The sequence below is a fragment of the Talpa occidentalis genome, unplaced genomic scaffold (assembly GCF_014898055.3).
Source record: "Talpa occidentalis isolate TD23 unplaced genomic scaffold, MPIMG_talOcc4v2.1 talOcc4.11, whole genome shotgun sequence".
NCBI lineage: Eukaryota > Metazoa > Chordata > Mammalia > Eulipotyphla > Talpidae > Talpa > Talpa occidentalis.
The window spans coordinates 37,081,699-37,101,346 of NW_023601104.1; the positions used below are offsets into that span (position 1 = coordinate 37,081,699).

The 19,648-nt window shown below is 49.1% G+C and overlaps 1 long non-coding RNA gene across 1 annotated transcript; it reads left to right on the forward strand.

Annotated features, from left to right (window-relative positions):
* Positions 1 to 11,079: 11,079 nt before the first annotated feature.
* On the forward strand, positions 11,080 to 18,720 carry LOC129145418 (uncharacterized). The gene is made up of 3 exons (XR_008550952.1): positions 11,080 to 11,128; positions 11,333 to 11,456; positions 18,476 to 18,720. It is a non-coding gene; the product is annotated as an uncharacterized LOC129145418 (long non-coding RNA).
* The last annotated feature ends 928 nt before the right edge of the window (positions 18,721 to 19,648 follow it).

Below are 19,648 nucleotides of genomic sequence, written 5' to 3' on the forward strand. Positions count from 1 at the left end.
CAAGCCCTTGGGTGACCATCCATGAGCACAAAACACATGGATAGAGGCTGAGAAGGTAGATGCCTTAGCTCGGGCAGTTCCCAGAATGGTGGCCCAGCAAAAAATCATTAGAAGTTTATCATCGAGGGTCAGAGTAAGTGGTTCAGAAGCTAAGAGCAACGGTGCTCCTGAGTGTGGTCAAGGTGGGCTTCCTGGAGGATGCAGAAAGTGAACCGTCTTCTCTCACGCGCGCACTTGCTGTGTGTGTGTTTCTTATGGAGAAACAGTGAGGAATGAGGCCTGCTGTATTCTCTCAGTGGTAAACAAAGCAGGGCCAGAGAATAGGGCTAAGGTAAGGGGCCACCTTAGGGACCACTAAAATGCTGCCTTTAGTTTGCTCTGGGAGAAAGCCTGCTGTCCCTGTGGAAGGCAGGTACTATGTCCCTTGATCCCCTTTCTCCCAACATCCCCACCCCCAGACTCTGACTCTAAAAATCGCTGGGAGTCAACACACCCGCCCTTCCCCCAATGACAGTAAGGCATTAGTGAAAGAAAGCTCTTCAGGCTTAATTTCCTATTTGGCTTGCCACCTGCTTTCTCTTCTGTTCTGCCTGGTTTCTTCAGGATCTAGATGTGTTAGTCAGTGTATTCTCCTCTTTGCTACCCACCCCACTCTGTGCAAGACCCCACCTGTGAGGTGCTGGAGCCCAGCAGAGCCCTAGGCCCTTTCATCAGCAGGCCAGTCCTTGCTCCATCGCCCTTGTTCTCTTCACTCTCTTGCCCCTTCCTGCACTCCTGGCTGTTGCTGCAGGATTGTGCCAAGGCCCTGGCCAGGACATCATGCCCCCCTCTTCCCAGGGAGGCAGGAGAAAAATGTGCTGACAGCTGAGCCAGGCCTGGACTGTGTCTCTGTGTCCTGCTGGGGCTCCAGGACGTCTGGGCCACCTGGAATCAGAGCCAGGCGGGAGAGGGAGGCACTTGGGGTGGAGGGAGGCCCCCAAGGTGCTGGCTGAGCTGACTGCCAAGAAATAAGTAGCAGAGACTCCTCTGTTCCAAATCTGGAATTCACCATCGCTCACGGCTGAAGTGAGTTCAGACAGGGGCCTTAGGGGTGGTTTCAACAGTTGGGTGGAGGTGGTAGGGAGGGAAAGAAGGAAGAGACAGGAAGGACTAGGAGAGAGGGAAGAGGCTGGCAAAAGGGGCAGGGTGGTGATAGCAGTGGTGCAGAGAGGCAAGTGGGGAGCGGTGGAGATATGGGGCTTACTCTGGGGACCCCAGGGTGGCCTGGGAAATGGACCCAGCTCAGCCCTAACACAGCGCCTTCCCTCTGTCAAACTTTGCCTATGCTGGCCTCCCTGCTATGCCCTCGGTCCAACTTCCATATCTTCACATTTTCTTCTTCCCCCAATTTTACCTCATTCTTTTTATTTGTTCAATCATTCACCCGTTTATTTATGTAGCCAACTCATGGAGTACCTACGTGTGATGCAAAAAGAGCCCTCCCCTAATCTCCAGGCTGTGACAAGAATAAGGCAAACATAGAAGTTCCTATAAGCCACGGTCGAGGGTCACATGATATAGACAAGTGGCTAGACAACAGAGGAAGGAGGAGGAAGAGCAGAGAGGAGGGGGTGAGGGAGACAGTTGTGGTTGAATCCGCCTTTGAGGAAGGCATGTGTGATTTGGAGAAGTGGCGCAAGAGGCCACACACTCCAGGCAAAGGGCACCGGGAGAGGAAGCACAGCAGAGGGACCCCTGCACTGGGATCAGGGAGCAGCCTAGGACACTGCAGCCCTGGTGTTTGGGCAACAGAGAGCACAAGGACTTAGGAGGGGGTTGGGTGGGTGACAACGGTTGGGAGGGGTTGGTGGTTAGGCATTTAAGACAGGCCAGGACTTTGGGGACAGCCAGCCTTGTGCTCAGCTCTGAATATGTGAGCAAGAAAAGAATGAGACAGAGAATCTGTTCTTGAAAGCTCACAGTGGGGTCAAGAAGATTAAAGCAATGCTAAGAATCCAGCCAGTCATCCTGCCAGAGGCAGGAACCAGGGACCTGTCCCCTGACCTCTGCGGGCACATGGAGTGGGCTGCTGCTTTGGGAGTCTGCTCTCCAGCTCCCTGCAAACTGTATCTTTTGTAGGGGCCCCACAGCCCAGCCTCCCTCCCACAAGCCCTGCACATCAGGATAACCTGCTATTACATGAGCCTTCCGCTGGACGCCTTCCAGAGAGAGACAGTTCCGCTGTGTAATGAGAGCTGTGCCCCACAGGCCACCCTGCAGGGTCCAGAGCAGAGGCAGAGTCAAGGAAAGGGCAATAGACACTGTAGCAGAGCCTGTAGCAGAGGCTGTGACAGAGACTGTGATAGGAGTTGTGACAGACACTGTGATAGAGGCTGTGATAGAGGCTGTGATGGGGTATGGTAGAGGCTGAGACTGTGACAAGGGCTGTGACAGAGATTGTGACAGGAGCTATGACAGAGGCTGTGACAGGCTGTGATGGACTATGATAGAGGCTGTGACAGGGTATGATAGAGGCTGATGAGACTGTGACAAGAGCTTGACAAAGATTATAACAGAAATTGTGACAAACTGTGACAAGGACTATGATAGAGGTTGTGACAGAGGCTGTGACAGATATTGTGGCAGAGGCTATGATGGACTGTGATAGAGGCTGATGAGGCTGTGACAAGGGCTGTGACAGAGGCTGTGACAGACTGTGATGGGGCTGTGATAAGGGATGTGACAGAAACTGTGAAAGAGATTATGATAGCATCTGTGACAGAGGCCAATGTGTTGTGACAATGACCATGACAAAAGCTGTGACAGGACCTTTGACAGGGGCTATGACAGAGGCTGAAGAGGCTATGATAGACACTGTGACAGATATGACAGGAGCTGTGACAGAGGCTGTGACAGGGACCGATGAGACTGTGACAAAGGTTCTGACAGAGGCTAGGACAGAAATGTGGCTAAGTCTGGAACCACAATCAGAGTTGGGACAACAGCTCCTGCAGCCTAGGCCCACGCTCCCACAGTCGACAGAGCAGTTGGCGGTGACAACAGCAACACAGCAAACACACGGGCCCAGCCAGACCCAGGCATTTGTGGAAATGCCAACAGGCTGGAGCTGCCAGAGGAAGAGAGCCTGAGGGAGGTGAGCGAGGCCGGTTCCCCAGTTCTGCCATGATTCCTTTTGGCACAGGTAAGTTCCTGGCCCTCTCTGGACCTCAGTGTCCTGGATGATTGCTGCCTTGGGGAGAGGTCAGTTCATGGAGTGAGATGGTGTCAAGCTGGACTGACCAAGAACCCCTGTGAGACTCCAAGTTCTTGTAAAGAGGTCTCTGCATTTCCACAGCCTCCTCAAGCACAGCCTACTGACTGAATAAGTAATGCGCCTTCCACACATACGAACAACCATTTCCCCCATGTGTGGGTGCTATTGTGATGAATAAAACACAAATTTGTTTTAAAGTGTAACTGAATTCATAGTCACGATGATAACTAACATTATGAAGAGCTAGCGCATGCCAGGCAGCATGCCAAGTGCTTAGCACAGATTAGCTCATGTAATCCTCTCTTGGGCCCTGCCAGGTAAGTGGTATGTATTATCCCCATTTTATAGACGATTAAATGGAGGCTCAGAGAGCTTGAGGAACTTGCCCATGCTCCCAGAGTGAAAGGAAGAACCAGGGTTTGCTGGCAGTTACTTCTGACCCTGTCTCTAACTTTGCTGACCATTAGCAACTCTGTCAATCACAATCAATATTGTTTCAGATATATTTTCAAGTTTTGAAATTGGACATTTTTTCAGTGAAAAAGGGTCCACATACTGGAATAGGCTAGAACCTACAGGGAAGCATCCCTCCAGTCCATTTTTGGAATTCATCTGCTCTATGCCCCCTACCTTAGCCACTAGGCTGGGTTCTAGGAACTGGGGATGTACTGGACATGATTTTCTTCCCAAGAAGAGCTCTAACTATCTCAAGGACTATGGTTGTCTTTGTACCTTTCTGTCAGGCTCTCCCTGGGCCCACGTGGGTCACAAACAGTTCTTCCTCCAGACCCCCCAGTCAGGAAGTGAGGTGTTTACTCTCTATGGGTCCAACAGATCATTGCTTCTGTATACCTTACATCTCCTCCGCCGCCCCTCCATGACAGCGAGGCTGTCACCCAGGGATCCTTCTCACCTGGCTTGCTCCTCACTCAGGTCTGACCTCACAGAGGGACCTTGATTCTGGTTTTCCGACTCCTCAATGCAGCCTCCCAACCCCTTGGCCACCACCAAGAACTGCTCCACGAGTGAAATCTGAAATGCAGACTCCCCAGTCTGACCTCAGTCTCTGAATCCCCCCAAGCTTCCTTTCACACTTGCTTTCAAAGGGAACTGTCTTCCCCCAACCCCTCCTGGCTTAATCATTTTCTTCTCCAGTGTAGTCTCCAAGATCCACCACCGCATCCTCACCTTGCCAGTGTTTCCCACTCCCTTGTCTCAACCTCATGGTCCTTAGTGTTTGTCCACCTAGAAACACCAGCCTCTGAATTAAACCAATTACTGACCCTTTCTGAGGTTCATGGCTACAGCGGCCCTCCCGTGGCAGCTGAGAAAATCACACAGCCACACAGATTTGCATTTCTTCAAGTTCATTCTCTCACCTGCCTCAGTGCTGGCTGGCAAGTCCATTATCTTTCCCTCTCTACCTTGTCTTCATCCTGTTCTATCAGTTACCAATTCTCCCAATTTTTCAACCTTTTCCAACAGGATCCTTTCCCGCAGCATTTAAACCTCATCAAACCTGTCTTATCCCCCCAAAAAAGGTCCTTCTGAAAGCCTACCTGCCCTTTCTCTCCTTCCCATCACATCTAAACTTCTCAAAGGGTTTAACTTGCTTTCTTCCCTACCTCCCACTCATTCTTTGACCCCTGGACTTTCTTTGCACTGTGTCTTCAGAAGACCATATCTACCTCTGGTTCCTTGTTCACTTGGCCTCTGAGTATCATGTGACACTGCTGGTGACCCCTGCTCTTTGAAACATCACCTTCCCTTGACCAGGGATACACACTTTTCTGACTGTCTTTCTACCTCTCTGACTGGTCTTTGGTTTCCTTTATGAGGAAGAGGGCCTCCCTGCTGCTTCCTCACCTGTTGGTGTTATTCCTGACTCTGTTGCCTGCTCTTTTTTTTTCTCATTGCTCTCTTTTTTTTCTCATCTCTCTCCCTGTACACTTTTATGCAGGCCCTGGGTTCCAGATCTATTTGTTCAGCTCTCTTGGATGTCTTACAAGTCTCTCATACTCCAGATGTCTGACACACATCATCTTCTCCAAAGACCCTCTGTTCTTCCCACTCAAATGAATAGCACTTCCATCCTCTCAGTGGCTGAAGCCAGAAACATGAGCCTCACTCCTGACTCCTCCCTCCATACCCTCACATCCAATCCACTCAAAAGCCTTGGTATTTCTCCTTCATAAATATCTCTCAAATATGTCTATAGCAACAGCCTCCTAATGGGCCTTCCTGCCTCCAGTTTTGCCTAACTGTAATCTATTACCCATGATGCTGCCAGAGTGGCTTTCCAAAATGTGAATCTGGTCATGCCTGCTTAAGGCTCTCTAATGACTTCTACTGACCATAGGATAAAGTTCAAACTCCCCAACTTGGCAAATAAGCTGCTGTATGGCCTGACTGCTATTACTTCTTCCACATCCCCTCTCACCAGCACCTTCCTTGCACTCCACACACATGCCATTTCATAGGCTCTCTGCTTTTGGTGGCCGCCATACTCTTGTTAATGGTTGTAATGGTAATTATAGAGATGTTAGTTGTTGATGATTGTGGAGGTAACTTTCAGACACTGACCCCCGCATTAGAAAGGCAGTCCTTGGAGGCAGACCCCATTCCACAGTACTTCCTTGCTTCTGTCTCCTGGAAGATGGATTATGCACGCTCATCTTGGGACCATCTCCACTTGGGACCATCTCCACCGATGCTCTGGCCAGGACCCAGGTTATTTTCTTTATGTCAATTCTTGGACATAAACCTGAAACTATGTCCCATGTTCATCTCTTTCTAGCCTTGGTTGAGCTCAGCTTGTTGGTGAAGGAGCAGTGCTGGTGATGATGATAGAGGGTCAAGGTGATGAATGAGAAGATGCTGCAGCTTTCAGTACTTGGTGCCATGGACCAGAGAAGGAGGACTCAAGCCAGTTGGTGCCCCAAACCCACTTTTTGCTGGTGATCTTAGTGATCAGTTGGTGGGGCTGCTTTGAGCTTCTCAGAGCCTCAGCTCTGTTACGCTCACCTGGCACCAATTCTCCATGTACACCCAGGACTGGTGACCTGACCCGTTACAGGCACTTGACTTACCAGACTGGACTCTGACATTCCTGATGTGGACAACATCCCTTCCTGATATCAGCATTTATTTGCATCTGTAAATATGTGGGGGGGGGGGGTAATTTCTTTAGCCAGTGAAGGGCCTGGGGCTAGGAGGAAGGGAGATAAGCAGTTGAAAGGATGATGAAAAGATATCTAACCCTGTGGCAGTCTGAGCAATGGCCACCAAAGATGGCCAGGTCCTAATCCCTGAAATTTGTGACTGTTACCTTGCATGACAACAGAAAGTTTACAGATGTGAGTAAAGATCTTGAGCTTGGAAGACTGCTTTGGATTATCTGAGTAGGTCCTCCAGACATCACAGTGTCTATAAGAAGGAGACTGAAGGTGACAGAGAGTGAGAAGGCAGGGTGACTGTGGAGGGTGGGGCTCCGTTGTTGACTCCAAAGATGAGCAAAGGGGCCTTGAGCCGAGGAATACGAGTAGCACAGCTCTAGGAGCCGGAAAATGCAAGGAAACAGATTCTCCCCTAGAGCCTCCTCAGAAGGGAGCACAGCCTGCTGGCACCTTAATTTCAACCCAGTGAAACTGCTTTCAGACTTCTGGTCACCAGAACAGTAAGGGAATAAATGTGTATTGTTTTAAAGCAACAGGTTTGTGGTAATTAGATTTAGCAACAAGAGGAAAGTAATACAGCCCTTTCATCTTTCCTTGCTGTCTCCTCTTCCTCTTGAGTTGGACTCATTCTCTCAGTGGTAGCAGAGAGGCCAGTCACTGAGCACCTCTACTCAGGACCTGGAGCCTCTGGTTCCAAGGAAAGGTGCTTTGGGAGCAGTGGAGAGGGACACCTTCTCGAAGCAGGAGTCACACACAGGTCACCGTCCCGGTAGCTTTGCTGGCAGCCATCTCTGAACTAGGACAAGAAAGGCAGAATTCCAGGGAAGCCATATGGGGATTGTGGCTGACAGGGTGATGGTTCAGCATATGTGTGCTCCTTTTTTGGAACTCCCAGAAATACTTGTGGCGGAGGAGGAGGAGGGCAGAGGTCCTGTAGGTGCAAGAAGAGAAACAGCAGGAACTTTGCATTATGGATGTCAACGGAACTTTATTTATAGTCACAGACTGGGAGGGTCTGATAGCATTTGTGTTCTGTTGCTCCTCTAACTGACAACTCCCTGCCTTGCCTTTACACAGAGTGGCTGATGAAGCAAATAATGCTTTGCAAGCTCTGTTCATCCCCTTTCCCCATTTCCATTCAGTTTTTACCTCTTTTTTATGGTTGAAGGCACATTTTCTATACTGAGGAGCGTATTCCCTTCTCTATCATTTATTGCTACAAATATTCATTTCCCCCCAGTTTGTTATTTAACTTTTGTTATAGAGTGTTTCCCATGCAGAAAATTTTATATAGCAAAGCATATCAACCTTTTCTTTCATGATTTCCAACCTAGATAGCACACTTAAAGGGCTCTTCCTCACCTCAAGAAATATTCACTTAAATTTTCTTGTCTGCAAATAAGTTTTCACTTATATATATCATCCATCTGTCCTCTATTAGCGCGTGCTTCTTTTCTCCTCACTAAATTTCTCTCTCTATGCAGATACACATTTCTAGATTCTATATGTATTCCATTAACTTGTTTCTTATTCTTATTCCTATACCATCCCCTCCCCCCCAACAAAAACTACCTTGACATACTATCATCTCTTTAAAAAGGAAAATGGAGTTTCTCTTCTCTATGGCTTCTCTCTTTTAGAATTCTTCTCTTTATTTCTTACCGGATTAACTATAAAATTATTTGATTGTGTTAAAAATCATGTTTGTACTTTGATTAGGATTTGCTGAATTTATAAATTAAGGGAAATAGATATCTTTATAGCATGGCAGCTTCCCCTCCAAGAGGAGCCTGTCTCTATTTAAGTCTTCTTTTGTGTTTGAGAAGAATCATGCTATGATTTCAGCCCTGGTGCAGCCTTTTCTCTCATTTTTGTTTCTTTTTGTTCATTTCTGTCAAGTTTGGGGAGGGTGGCTTTGTAAACCTGCATTTAAGCCACCATGATTCCCAGAAGTCTTTAGATTTGCACTGAATTGAGGGCGAAGGCGGGCATGATGAGCTGAAGCAGTGGGTGTGGATGAAATTCAGAGGGAGAGTAAATGCTAAATGAGAGGAACAGAAACCTGCAAAGCTACAGCATTTGAGGGGAGGGCTGTGAACACAAGGGATGCGAGGGCACGCAAAAGGGAGATGTGAGAAATCAGCAGAGAGGGGCTCCGTAAGCCGGGGGATGAGGGAAGTTGAGGAAAGGCAGAGCCCTAAAGGCCAGTGTTGCTGGCCTAGAGGCCAGGTTGGGAAGACTGGCTTGATGGACTCATGGCTTGAGCTGATTGTGGCTGGTGAGTGGAAAGAACACCGTTTCACTAAATGTAGAAATGGCGTCACTTGAAGAAGATTCTGGGACAATAGGGATAAACCAGGATTATTCATGGCAAACCAGGACACTGGTAACCAAAGTTAGCGGTGACCTCTGAGAAAATGGTCAGTGGCCAAAGTGCCCAGGTTGTGTATGTGTTGAGGAGTCGAGGCAGTGAGAGTAGGTTGATTTTTTAGAAATTTGTCCAGAGACGTAAGGAGAGAGTCGGATCATAGCTGGAGGGAAATGAAAGTAGTAGGAGGGTTTATTAGTCTGTTGGTTTTCTAGGTTTGAGAGATGGTCTGGGGAGGAAAAGGGAGAGATTGGAGGTATAGGATACGGAAGAAATAATATAAAGAGGGATAGAGGAGCAGAAAAGAGTGATATCAACGACCTTCAGGAGACTAGAAGGAAAGTTCTAGTCTAGAAGAGAAGGAAATTTCCTTATATGAGAGGCAAATCAAAGAATGCACCATAAACCAACGAAAAGTTGAGGTACAAACAAGGGAACTCATTTAACATCTCAAGGATGATTACTGAAAAGCGTGGGAGAATATCTGCATGGGGCAGAGAGCCTCAAAAGGAAAGGATTAGAAACCCTTAATCCGTTCCCTTTGGGGAGCTATATGACTAGGCTCTCTCTGATGGATTGAGATGGTTATGAAGGAGGTCTGCTGGTGGTCACCTACCCACCAGGGATTATCCCCACTCAGTGCCAACCTGTAGCTGGCAGGCTCTGACTAGTATTGGTTTGGGGCTGCAAAGACTTTGGGATCTTGGTCCATAAGAGAACTACCTTAGAAATCCCTTAGAAATGTGGATCCGTGAGGACATTGCTGTGATGGACAAAGATGCTGAGACTGCGCAGGACCAGGTTCTACAAAGACCCCCTTGGAGTGGCAGCAGAAGCCACAGCTAATCAGAGGCCCAGGTGCTCTTGCATCTGGCCCTCCTTCCATCCGGATTCTTCTTCAACAATCCAGAGTGGAGGAAGGATCCAAGAAAGAGATATTTCTTATTACTTCGGGTAGACTTGAGTGGTTATTATAAATATTTGTGAAATATTTATCTTATTGATGCCCCAACTTGATAATACAGGTTCATTTAAGAGTATATGGCCATAGGGCCTCCCCGGTGGCACAGCGGTTGAGCGCTGGGTTGTGAAGCTTCCCTGCAGCCTCTGCAGCGCCGGTTCCATCCCCGGCTGCTCCCCGGCCACCGGAGGAGGGTCCCACATGGCGCGCAGACCTCTCCTGCCGCCCGCTGCTCCCCTCAGCAGTGTACTTCGGTCCTTCTGCCTGCTCTGCTCCCCGCTCTGGCTCTGGTGAATTCTCTCACCCTCCCACGCTTCTGACTGTACCCAGTGCATGTATAAACAAAACAAACAAACAAACAAATAAATAAAAACATGCCTCTATAAAAAAAAAAGAAAAAAAATTAAAAAAAAAGAGTATATGGCCATTCAAAATGATAATGTAAACATAAATTTGATGACATGAAAAAATATTCAGGATGTGTTAATTGGACAACTTGTATAAACTCATTCAGGTTTTTAAAAAGACTATGTGATGTGTTTACACATGGGCAGACGTAAGACTGTAGGAATATATAGCAGTTAGCAGTGACTATTTCTGGGTGGTAGAATGTGGAATTAAGGGTGTTTTTTTTTTATTTACTTTTATTTTCTAAGTTTTCTACAAAGTGTTTGTATTTTTTTTTTAGTAAGTTTTTTTTTTTTTTTAAGGATGGCCAAGCAACCGGGGGCCTCACCTGAGCCTGAAGGAAGGGTCTACCAAAGGACCTACGCATGAGGGTGCACTCACTCCAGTGTGCTCAGTAGCTTCCCTTTGCAAAGGGAAAACAACCTGGCCAAATTTAGCACCTAGCCCAAGGCTGCTCCATGGTCACCCAGGGAAGATTTCCAGGCGGAGCTGCCAGCATATTGCCATCTGGGGCTTCACTGGCCACCCTCCACCCTTGACACCTTCAGTTCAGATGACATAAATGAAACTTCCTTCTCCTCCTGACCCTGCAGCCTACCCTGAGCCCATTTATTTCTAAGATCAAATGAAGAAAGGCTGAACTATCCCAGGGTTTGCAGTGGCTGTGACTGGTTATGTGAATACCTGTTTGCTGCTCTGCACGAATCAGTGGTTGCACCCACAGACTACTGTGGGTAGTCTCATATCATCTCATCTCATCTCATCACATCTGCTGATGAGAGAGGATGCTGCTAGAGTCAGCTTCTATGGCTAATTGGGGGAAAGGCACATGGCCAGACCAGAACCTAGGACTTTGAGAAAGACCTTTCCCACTCTAATCAGGGCACTGGATGTGTTCCAGGATGAACTGGATCGTGAGCACCACATCCCGGCCTGGTTCCTGGACCATCCTCCATGTCTCAGTGAGTCTGACTCAGGAAAAGCTCTTGGGGCAGTTTCTGGGCTCAGAAGACTTGTTCCAGGTCAACCTGCTGCAGACAAACCTAATGGTGCTTCCTACCTAGGTTGGGCTAACGTGCGGTGGGGGATAGTTGGTAGCTACGAGTGGGTCTCCTTTGGGTCACATGGAAAGGTCTGGGTACTCAATTGTCCTCAGTTCTTTCCAGCTTTTGAATCAGATATCACCACCTGCTTCTCGGGAAGCCTGTCAGACATCCAGACCTCTGCCCAGTGCAGAAAGGATATCTACCCCAGGACAGAGGCTCTGCTGGACAGCAGGAGTGAAGGAGGGTAGGTGATGGGGGAAGGGAGCCCTTGACGCCCCCCTCATGCCCATGTGCAGACTTCATGCCATCTCTGGGCTCTGCTAGCTCTTGCTGAGCTTCCCACAGACAGTGCAAGAAACATACGATTCATCTCTGACTCATGATAGGCCTTCCATAAATATTTGTTGAATAAACAAATGAGTGAGGGAGTGAGAGAGTGAATGAATCAATTACCTAATTTTGTAGGCACAGAGGCTACATGACTGGATGAGATGAAACACTCTTTTAGATTAGGGACATGTTGATAAAAATACCTATGGTGCTTGGCCATGAGTAAAAATGAAAGGCTGAGATGCCAAGGTTTGTGAGTGTGATCCAAATTTTTTATGTATTAATCATTTATGTATTAATCATTTGTGTATTAGTCATGACTTCAGAAGTCTGTCTACAGATTATCAAGTCCAATTGAGTCCAAGTTTCAGATAAGAAAACTGAAGTCCCAGAACAGAAGGGATTGTCCCAAGCTACTCGTTGGTGGATTTAAAGCAAGATTTAGGCCTCTTGCCTCCCAGCCTTTCCTTGCCAGTGTGGTTGGGAACCTTATGCCCTGGGGTGTGTTTGGGGGGGGCAATTATCTCATAAATAAATATTGGTTGGGCACCTACTCGATGCTTAGTACCTACCACGTGCCAAGTGAGTAGCTAGGTGCTGGTGACACAGCGGTACACTAGATGGTGCCTTGCCAAAGAGGAGGCAGGAAATTAAACGAGGTCTGGGTGCCCAGAGGAGGAGAATACTTAGCCCAACTCGGGGTGAAGCCTGGGGGGAGCTTAGGGTGGGAAGTAGGCATTCCCCATATCCCTCTTTGAGCCTTTCCAGAGGCATCCGCCACCCCCAACACCTTTCCCTCACCACTCAGTCTCCTTGCCTGACAGTGCCGCTGGCTCCAGGGTCTCAGGCCTCCAGATAAGAGTCACACCTCAGAGGCCAAGGGGACAGATAGGCGTGACAGGCTGCTCAGATGGGGTGGGGAGGCTCAAGAGGGGGTGTTAGGCTCCGAAAGGAGGCCCTGGGAAGGAAAGGACCTACTGTCCTTTTGAGGGAGTGTGGGGGGGGTGGGGATGGTATGGAGCAGGCCCTCCCATCCTCGCCAGCACCACTCTCTGTTCTTTTCATTCTAGAGCCTCCTATTTGCCGACTGGCCACCTCTTTAACAACTCATCCCTCTTGCCTCCTCAGCCCACACAGCCATTTCTTCCAGCCTGTTCATTTGGAGAGCTTCTGCAATGCAATCTTTTCTGGAGAAGTTTAGAGGTAGAGACAGAGAGGGCGAGAGAACATTCCAGGAGCCTCTTCTTCCTCCTTCTAGTACTAGCAGGATTGCTAACCTGGACAGGGAGGGGGCATTCACACCAGATCATGGAGGAAATCTCAATAAACTGTCTAAAAACAATATAAAAAGGGAATTCAATAGGGACAGAACAGTACCCCATTGAGAAACAGGGGAAAGCAGCTACCCCACCCCCCACCCTTCCAGGCCTAATAGGACAAATAGTGGAAACTGGAGTGAGGAGCTCTCCAGAGAAGGCCACCTCACAGAAGTTGTGGCTTTTCAGAGAGGCACAGAGCTCACCCTCAGGGCCTTGGAAGGGGGGCCCCACAGAGAAAATACCCACACCTCTCTTCCCTGCCCTCTAGTCTTTTCTGGTGCCTTCCAATGGGCAGGTCCAACCAGAAGCCAGAGGGCGAGGAGCCACTGATGCAGTCCACAAAGGTTAGCTCCTGGGACTGACAAGGGTGAAGAGCAGGGTGTGAATCTGCAGGGGCAAACTGGAGCTATATAAGCTGTCGGCTCATGTGTAAGACACCACACTGAAGTGTCGCACGTTTGTCTAGTGACCACGGCAGGCCTATGAAGCAGGTATCATTGTTTTCATTCCTATTTCAAAGAGAACGCTGAATGCAGAGAAGTGAGGAGATTCCCCCAAATCCTCAGCTAGCAAATGGAAGAATACAGATGTGAATGGAGGCAGCCTAACTCCAGCTGTGGTTCTACGTCTTTGTCCAGAATCTGTCCGTTGAGACCAGTGCTGTCCAGCAGAACTCTCGGCAGTGATGGGAACGATGTGTCGCTGCCCTGTCCAATGCAGGGCTGCTCGTCACATGCAGCTATTGAGTGTGTGAAGTGTGGCTAGTGCACTGGTAGAGGAATTGAGTTTTAAATTTTATTTGACTTTAATTCACTTTAATTTAAATGGCCACACATGGTTTATCTGTTGGCCATACAGTTCTAGCTCTCACTTTGTGAGTATTTTTTTTAGTTGTTGGGTCCTGGAGGGAATAATAGCCATGGGTCTCACTCTGCAGCTCACAAAACTTGGGGGAGGATGGATTGGTTGACAAGGTAATGGGGATGCAGCTTGGGGTAGATGTAACTGAGAAGTGATATGGAACTGTTCAGCTGCCCTCTCCCCAGATTGTGGGGGTTCATCAGATACCCCTCCAACCTCCCCTGAGCAGGAGCCACCATGGAGGTCAGGGAGGTGTGGGTCAGCAAATGCTGGGGGGCAGTGTCTTAAGGGAAAAGGGACAAAAACATTGATCACAATCCCCAACCTGGCTTGCTGGTTAAAATAATCAGCTTTGGCAAATCCACATTTTTAAAAAAACTTTATTTATTTATGCATAGAAGAGATGGGGTACAAGCCAGAAGTGTGGGGGGTGAGAGAATTCACAGGAGACAGAGTGGGGAACAGAACAGGCAGATTGACTGAAATATGCTGCTGAGGGGAGCAGCGGGCTGCAAGATAGGTCTGCTGTACCATGTGGGTTGCTCCCTAGCCGGCTGGGGATCAAACTCTTGCTGCAGTGGTTGGGGATAGTTTCATAGGTCTTAACCCCTTGCTCCACCAGGGAGGCCCACTTGCCAGGAGCAGTCCCCTGAGCCATTTATATACTTCTTGATCAGAAGTTCTTAGCTGGGCTATTGGGGTCCCATGCATTTCTCTGGTGGGGAAGGACTCTCTGAAGATTCTGAAATTGTGCACAAAACATCACATACTTCTGCACATATGTTTGTGTCTAGGAGAAGGTCCATGGGCTCCATCAGATTTCCAAAAGCATCTGACACAGGAAAAGCTCCTCACAGGTCTTTGGAGGAAAGGAACTTCATGTTCGCCTGCCCCCTCCTGAGAGAGCCCCCTCCCTCCTCTGGGTTTCTTCCACTCCTATGCTTCTGCAGGCAGCTGTCCCCAGAGCTTGCTGGAGCTGTGTGCCTCTCTGCTCACCTAGACACAGCACCGAGCCTCTATTGACTGCCCTACTTAGGAGCTGCTGAGCTGACTGCAGACACCAGATGTACACCTGCCCCTCCAGAGGGGGCCGAGTTTGAGGTTCGGTGGGAGCAGAAGTCCTTCGAATCTCTGAGCTACAGGAAGAGGCACAGGTCCTAGAGACAAAAAAAATTCTTGCATGACACCCTGGATCTTTGTTGCCTTGACATGTTAATGAGCCCCTCTGATACCCTGTTTCCTCACCTAGAAACTGGGGGATACAATGCCTCCCTACAGGGGTGTTATGAGGATTGACTGATGTAATGGTTAGTCAGCGCCTGGCACTTGATAAATGTTCTCTGTTATCTGGCACATTGGATCCAAATTTTCTCTCCAGTGTCCCTGGCAGGAGGTTGTCCAGCTCTGCCGGGGGAGCAGCTGCCTCCTGAGACAGCCCAGCCCCCATTTGGACAGCTCCGGCTGCGAGAAAGTCCTTCCGTCAGTCAGGAACTCCTTGAGTTGAAGTGACAGAAATTCAACTCAAATGGCTCATCAGAAAAGGGAATTTATTGACCTAACAAACTGGGAAGGGAAGGAGTGGAGGTGACCTTAAGGACTCTAGAGACCCAAACCAGATTGTCAGAACTTTTCTTCTCTCCCTCTGCAACTCTTGGCTCTGTCTTTCCTTGTGGCTGGGAAGAAGGCAGCCAACAACTGTTGGCACATGCTATCCCAGCATGGTGAACCGGAAGAGAGAGCTCCTTCCAGTGATCACACACCTTGTGTGGCTGAAGGAAGTACGAGGTCAGCAACCAGCATGAAGGGATATCCGATTCCCTTTCTCTCACCGGCATTCCAATGACTACTTCTCAAGCCAGGCTCCCATGCCCACTTCACCAGACTGCTGCTTTCTGCCCAAGAGCTGAGGAGGAAGGGGCTTGGAAACCCATCTACTCAGAATTATGGAGAAACTATTTTGCTTGAAGAAAAGAAGATTGGAGAGGTCATAGGGACTCTTCTTATGGCTGAGTGACCAGGCTTCTTCTGTGCAGGCCAGGAGGACAGAGATAGGACTGGTATTGGGCTGAAGGTTATCTGAGGAATAGAGTCAGGCCCAATGTAAGAAAGGGGAGTAGTGAGCATCCAATGATTTCCACAGGGTTTTAAAAATAGCATTTCTTCCTTTGGGGATCCGACCCTCCCACACTCCACATGGTTCCATGCCCCTGGCTGGTCAGGGCAGACTTCCTGGAAGAGGGAGACTAGCAGGAAGAAATGGATTTCAAAGGCATAAGAACTTGGCTTTGATGCAAGATGCTCAGAACCATTTCTGATTGCCCAACTGGAGAGTAGAAACAGGCTGGCAGGGGAAGGGGCTTCTGCTCTCCTTCCTCTATTCTTCCTTTCTCAATTGGGCTGCTCTGCCGAGGTCAGCCCTAGGCTAATGAGAAATCTTCCTGAAGTTTAAAATCAATTAAGCAACAAACGGCTTCTGATTAGTTATTTCTCTTGATGTGAATTTTAATGAACAGGCTCCTGTTCTCTCCCTACCCCACCAAAACCCTGAGGGTTAGCCAGTTTTCCATGTGCCTCAAAGAGTCCTCCAGGGTGTTTGAGGAGGCCAGAGAGAAAGGGAGAGGGGATATAGTGGACCCCACGCAGCTCTTGCAGCACAGCAAGCCCTGCCATCCAGCCTGCTTTCTCCCAGCATTTCAGAGAGCCACTGTGTCTGAGGCCGAGCCTGCCGTTGGAGGGAAAGAGACAAGGGTTGGGCCTCCCCAGTGGCGCAGCGGTTGAGCGCTGGGTTGCGAAGCTGCCCGCGGCATCTGCAGCGCCATTTCGATCCCCGGCTGCTCCCAGGCCACTGGAGGAGGGTCCCACATGGCGCGCAGACCTCTCCTGCCGCCCGCTGCTCCCCTCAGCAGTGTACTTCGGTCCTTCTGCCTGCTCTGCTCCCCGCTCTGGCTCGGGTGAATTCTCTCACCCTCCCGTGCTTCTGACTGTACCCAGTGCATGTATAAACAAACAAACAAACAAACAAATAAATAAATAAAACATGCCTCTAAAAAACAGAGACAAGGGTTGAGGGCACGGAGCACAGTGGAACAGAGAAACAGTGAAATACAGCTTTGGACTTCTGCCAGCTCATTCTAGTTAAAGAATTGGAAGCATAAATGTGAAAAGCTAGTACACAACAAAATCTAGAAGAGCTTGCTGAAAGGTGTGATTAGGTGGGGGTTCCCAGTTGCAGGGAGACACAGAGTTAGAAACAGGGCTACCAGGGAAAGCATAAGGGTACAGTGGGCAGAACTCAGCTCTTTGGGGGTGTGCTGAGAGCATCTGAAAAAGTGAGCCTTCAGATCTGGTTGCTTATCCTTCCAGGAAGGTAGAGACATAACAATTGCTTGACCTTCCTCTGAGGACTCTGGCGACCCTCCCATGAGCCAATGCAAGGGAAAGTCCACTGTAGGCCAAAAGGAGAATCGGCAGAGGGTAGTGGGTGTGTGGGAGATGGCAAGGCAGTGTTTCCTTTCCTGCTCTGAACTCTCAGCAGGAGAACCCCAACCTAATAGGTGATCCTATTCAGCTACACACCAACCATTTTACAGGCAGCAAACTGAGGCCCAGGTTCTCAGCTGCATCTCCAGCATGAAAGACCAGCTGCAGAGAATCAGAGTCCAGCTCTCTCTATCCTTAGAGCGAGATCCTTTAAGATTCCCCTCCCTCCCAGGGGACCAGAACTCCCTGGGGAGAGAGAGAGAGGGGCCACTTAGGACCTTTCCAGGGTCTTGTTCAATCCCCACCATGCCTTCCAACTGAGCAGAAAAACTTTCTCTTGAAAGGAAAATAAAGCCCATGGTATCTGCTGGAAGAAGAAAGGGGAAGAAGCACCCCTTGGGAACTGCTGACGAAATAAAGAAAGATGGATTTTTCTGCAGGTTCCTCTTCATAGTCTCCCCACTTTCTCCCCTCCTGTAGAACCTCTCTTCTCCCTTCCCTGTCTGTGCCTCCTGTCCTTTTCTCCCTCTTTAATCCATGTTGGCTCTGAGGAATGCCTGGCTGAGGGGCTCCAAGAAGGACCTGGCTGGGCCCTGGACTCCCAGGGAAGCCCAGGGAATTTCACAATGATTCCCTGAAAGTCAGCCCTGCTGCCCAGGTCAGAAGAAAGGCATCATTTCTGGCTCAGGCATCCGAGTGATGACAAATTTAGAGCAGCCACCTCTAAGCCCAATCTCTTTGGCTTCTGTTTCGGGTGCAAGGAGCCAGCCTGGCTCAGAAGATTGGCTTTTGACCAGGGCTCTGCAGCCCAGAGCTGGGGCAGCTGTTCTCGGCCTGAGATTCCCATACACTTGGCCCCATGTCACCATCTGGCACCTGGGCTCTCCCTTTGATCTTCTTGCCCCAGCTTTTGGAGCATGTTGACTGCATCCTCCCTGTGCAGCAGAAATAGCAAGGAGAAGGATTGGTCAGGTTTCTTGGGGCAAGGGGCAGAACTCAGTTCATACTGATTTGGGCACAAAAAAAGGGACTTTATTGATAGATGTGGTGGCAGCGGGTTGCCCCCCTTGAGGAGCCAGTCAGAATCAGGCGAGACTGGTAAGTATATCCCAAGCAAAAGAGAAGTTGAACAACCAACCAGGGAGAGTGGGGACACCATGGGCCTCAGGAGTTTCTGAGCCCAAGTTGAAAATGCTGCCAGGTCTCTTCTTTCTCCTTATGCCTCCAGCCCTGGCTCTGCTTCTCTCAGATCAGACTCTTATACTTCTTTCAGGTCACCCTTCCCAACTTCAGCTTCTATAGCGAGATGGGCTCTTCATCTAAGCACCAGTTCAAAAAGCTGCAGGGAAGAAGTCTGACTGGCTCAGCTTGGATTGAGGTCTGTCCCTGGAGTAGTCAGCTCTGGCCAGAGGAGGGACTTTCACAATGACTGGCCCCCACAGGACCCCCATGGAAAGAGAGGGGAAGGAGCAGTTTATGAGAAGAATGGAGCGGGGCATCTCTCTGGAAGTTTAGAGGCTTCATACATCAGTAGATATCTGCTTTCTCAGCTTGAGGACTGTGGAATTTTTTGCAGGTTCTGTTAGAGAAACTTGGTAAATACCAACTCTCGATGTGTTTCCTCAGATAGCTGGATGTATTTCCTTCCCTCATCCACAGCTCTGGACCTGATGTCCTCACTCATAGCCTACTCTCACCTGTCACTCCAGATGTGGGCCCTGGTAACCCTGCCTTCTTTTCCTAGCATCCTCACTTCTTGGTAAAGATGGGAACCCAGAATTTGGAGTTTGATATACCTGAGTATGAATTAAGGGCCATCATTTACTACCTGTTAGATCTTAGACAGCATCTCTGGGGTTCTGATTCCTCACTTGTAATGGAGAAGATGATGCTACCTACCCAGAGGGCTGAGGTATAGGGGGAAAGACATGGTAGATGTAAGTTCTTGGCACAAGGCAGTAAGTGGCAGCTTGAAAAAAAGCCACACCAAGGCACAGAGTTTTCTCAGCTCCTTTTTCAAACATCAAGATCACTATCTGAGCAGGAGCTATTTGTGGTAGGTAGGAGGAGAGTGGGGGGGGGGGTTGTCCTCCAGTCCCAGGCTCCTGGGGTTCAGGCTTAAGGACAGAACTTCAGTCCATCCTCCCCAGTTAAGCCCACACATATCCCTTCAGGTCAATGCTGGGCAGCCCTCTGTTTCCTGGAAAAGGCTGAGTCCCCGGTGAAGGACATTAGGCTCGCATTGGCCTCACAGGAAAAGGACTGGCTTCCTAGAACTTTACCTAAGATCAGAGAGAAAGGAGACTCTGCATGGGACACTGACTGCGTCTACCTCGAGGTAGCTTGAGCTTCTAAATGTTTCAGGCCTTAGGAAAGACCTGAACATAGGATCCAAAGGGGCCACTACATCTGTGTTCATATCAGTCTGTATACAATGGAATAACTC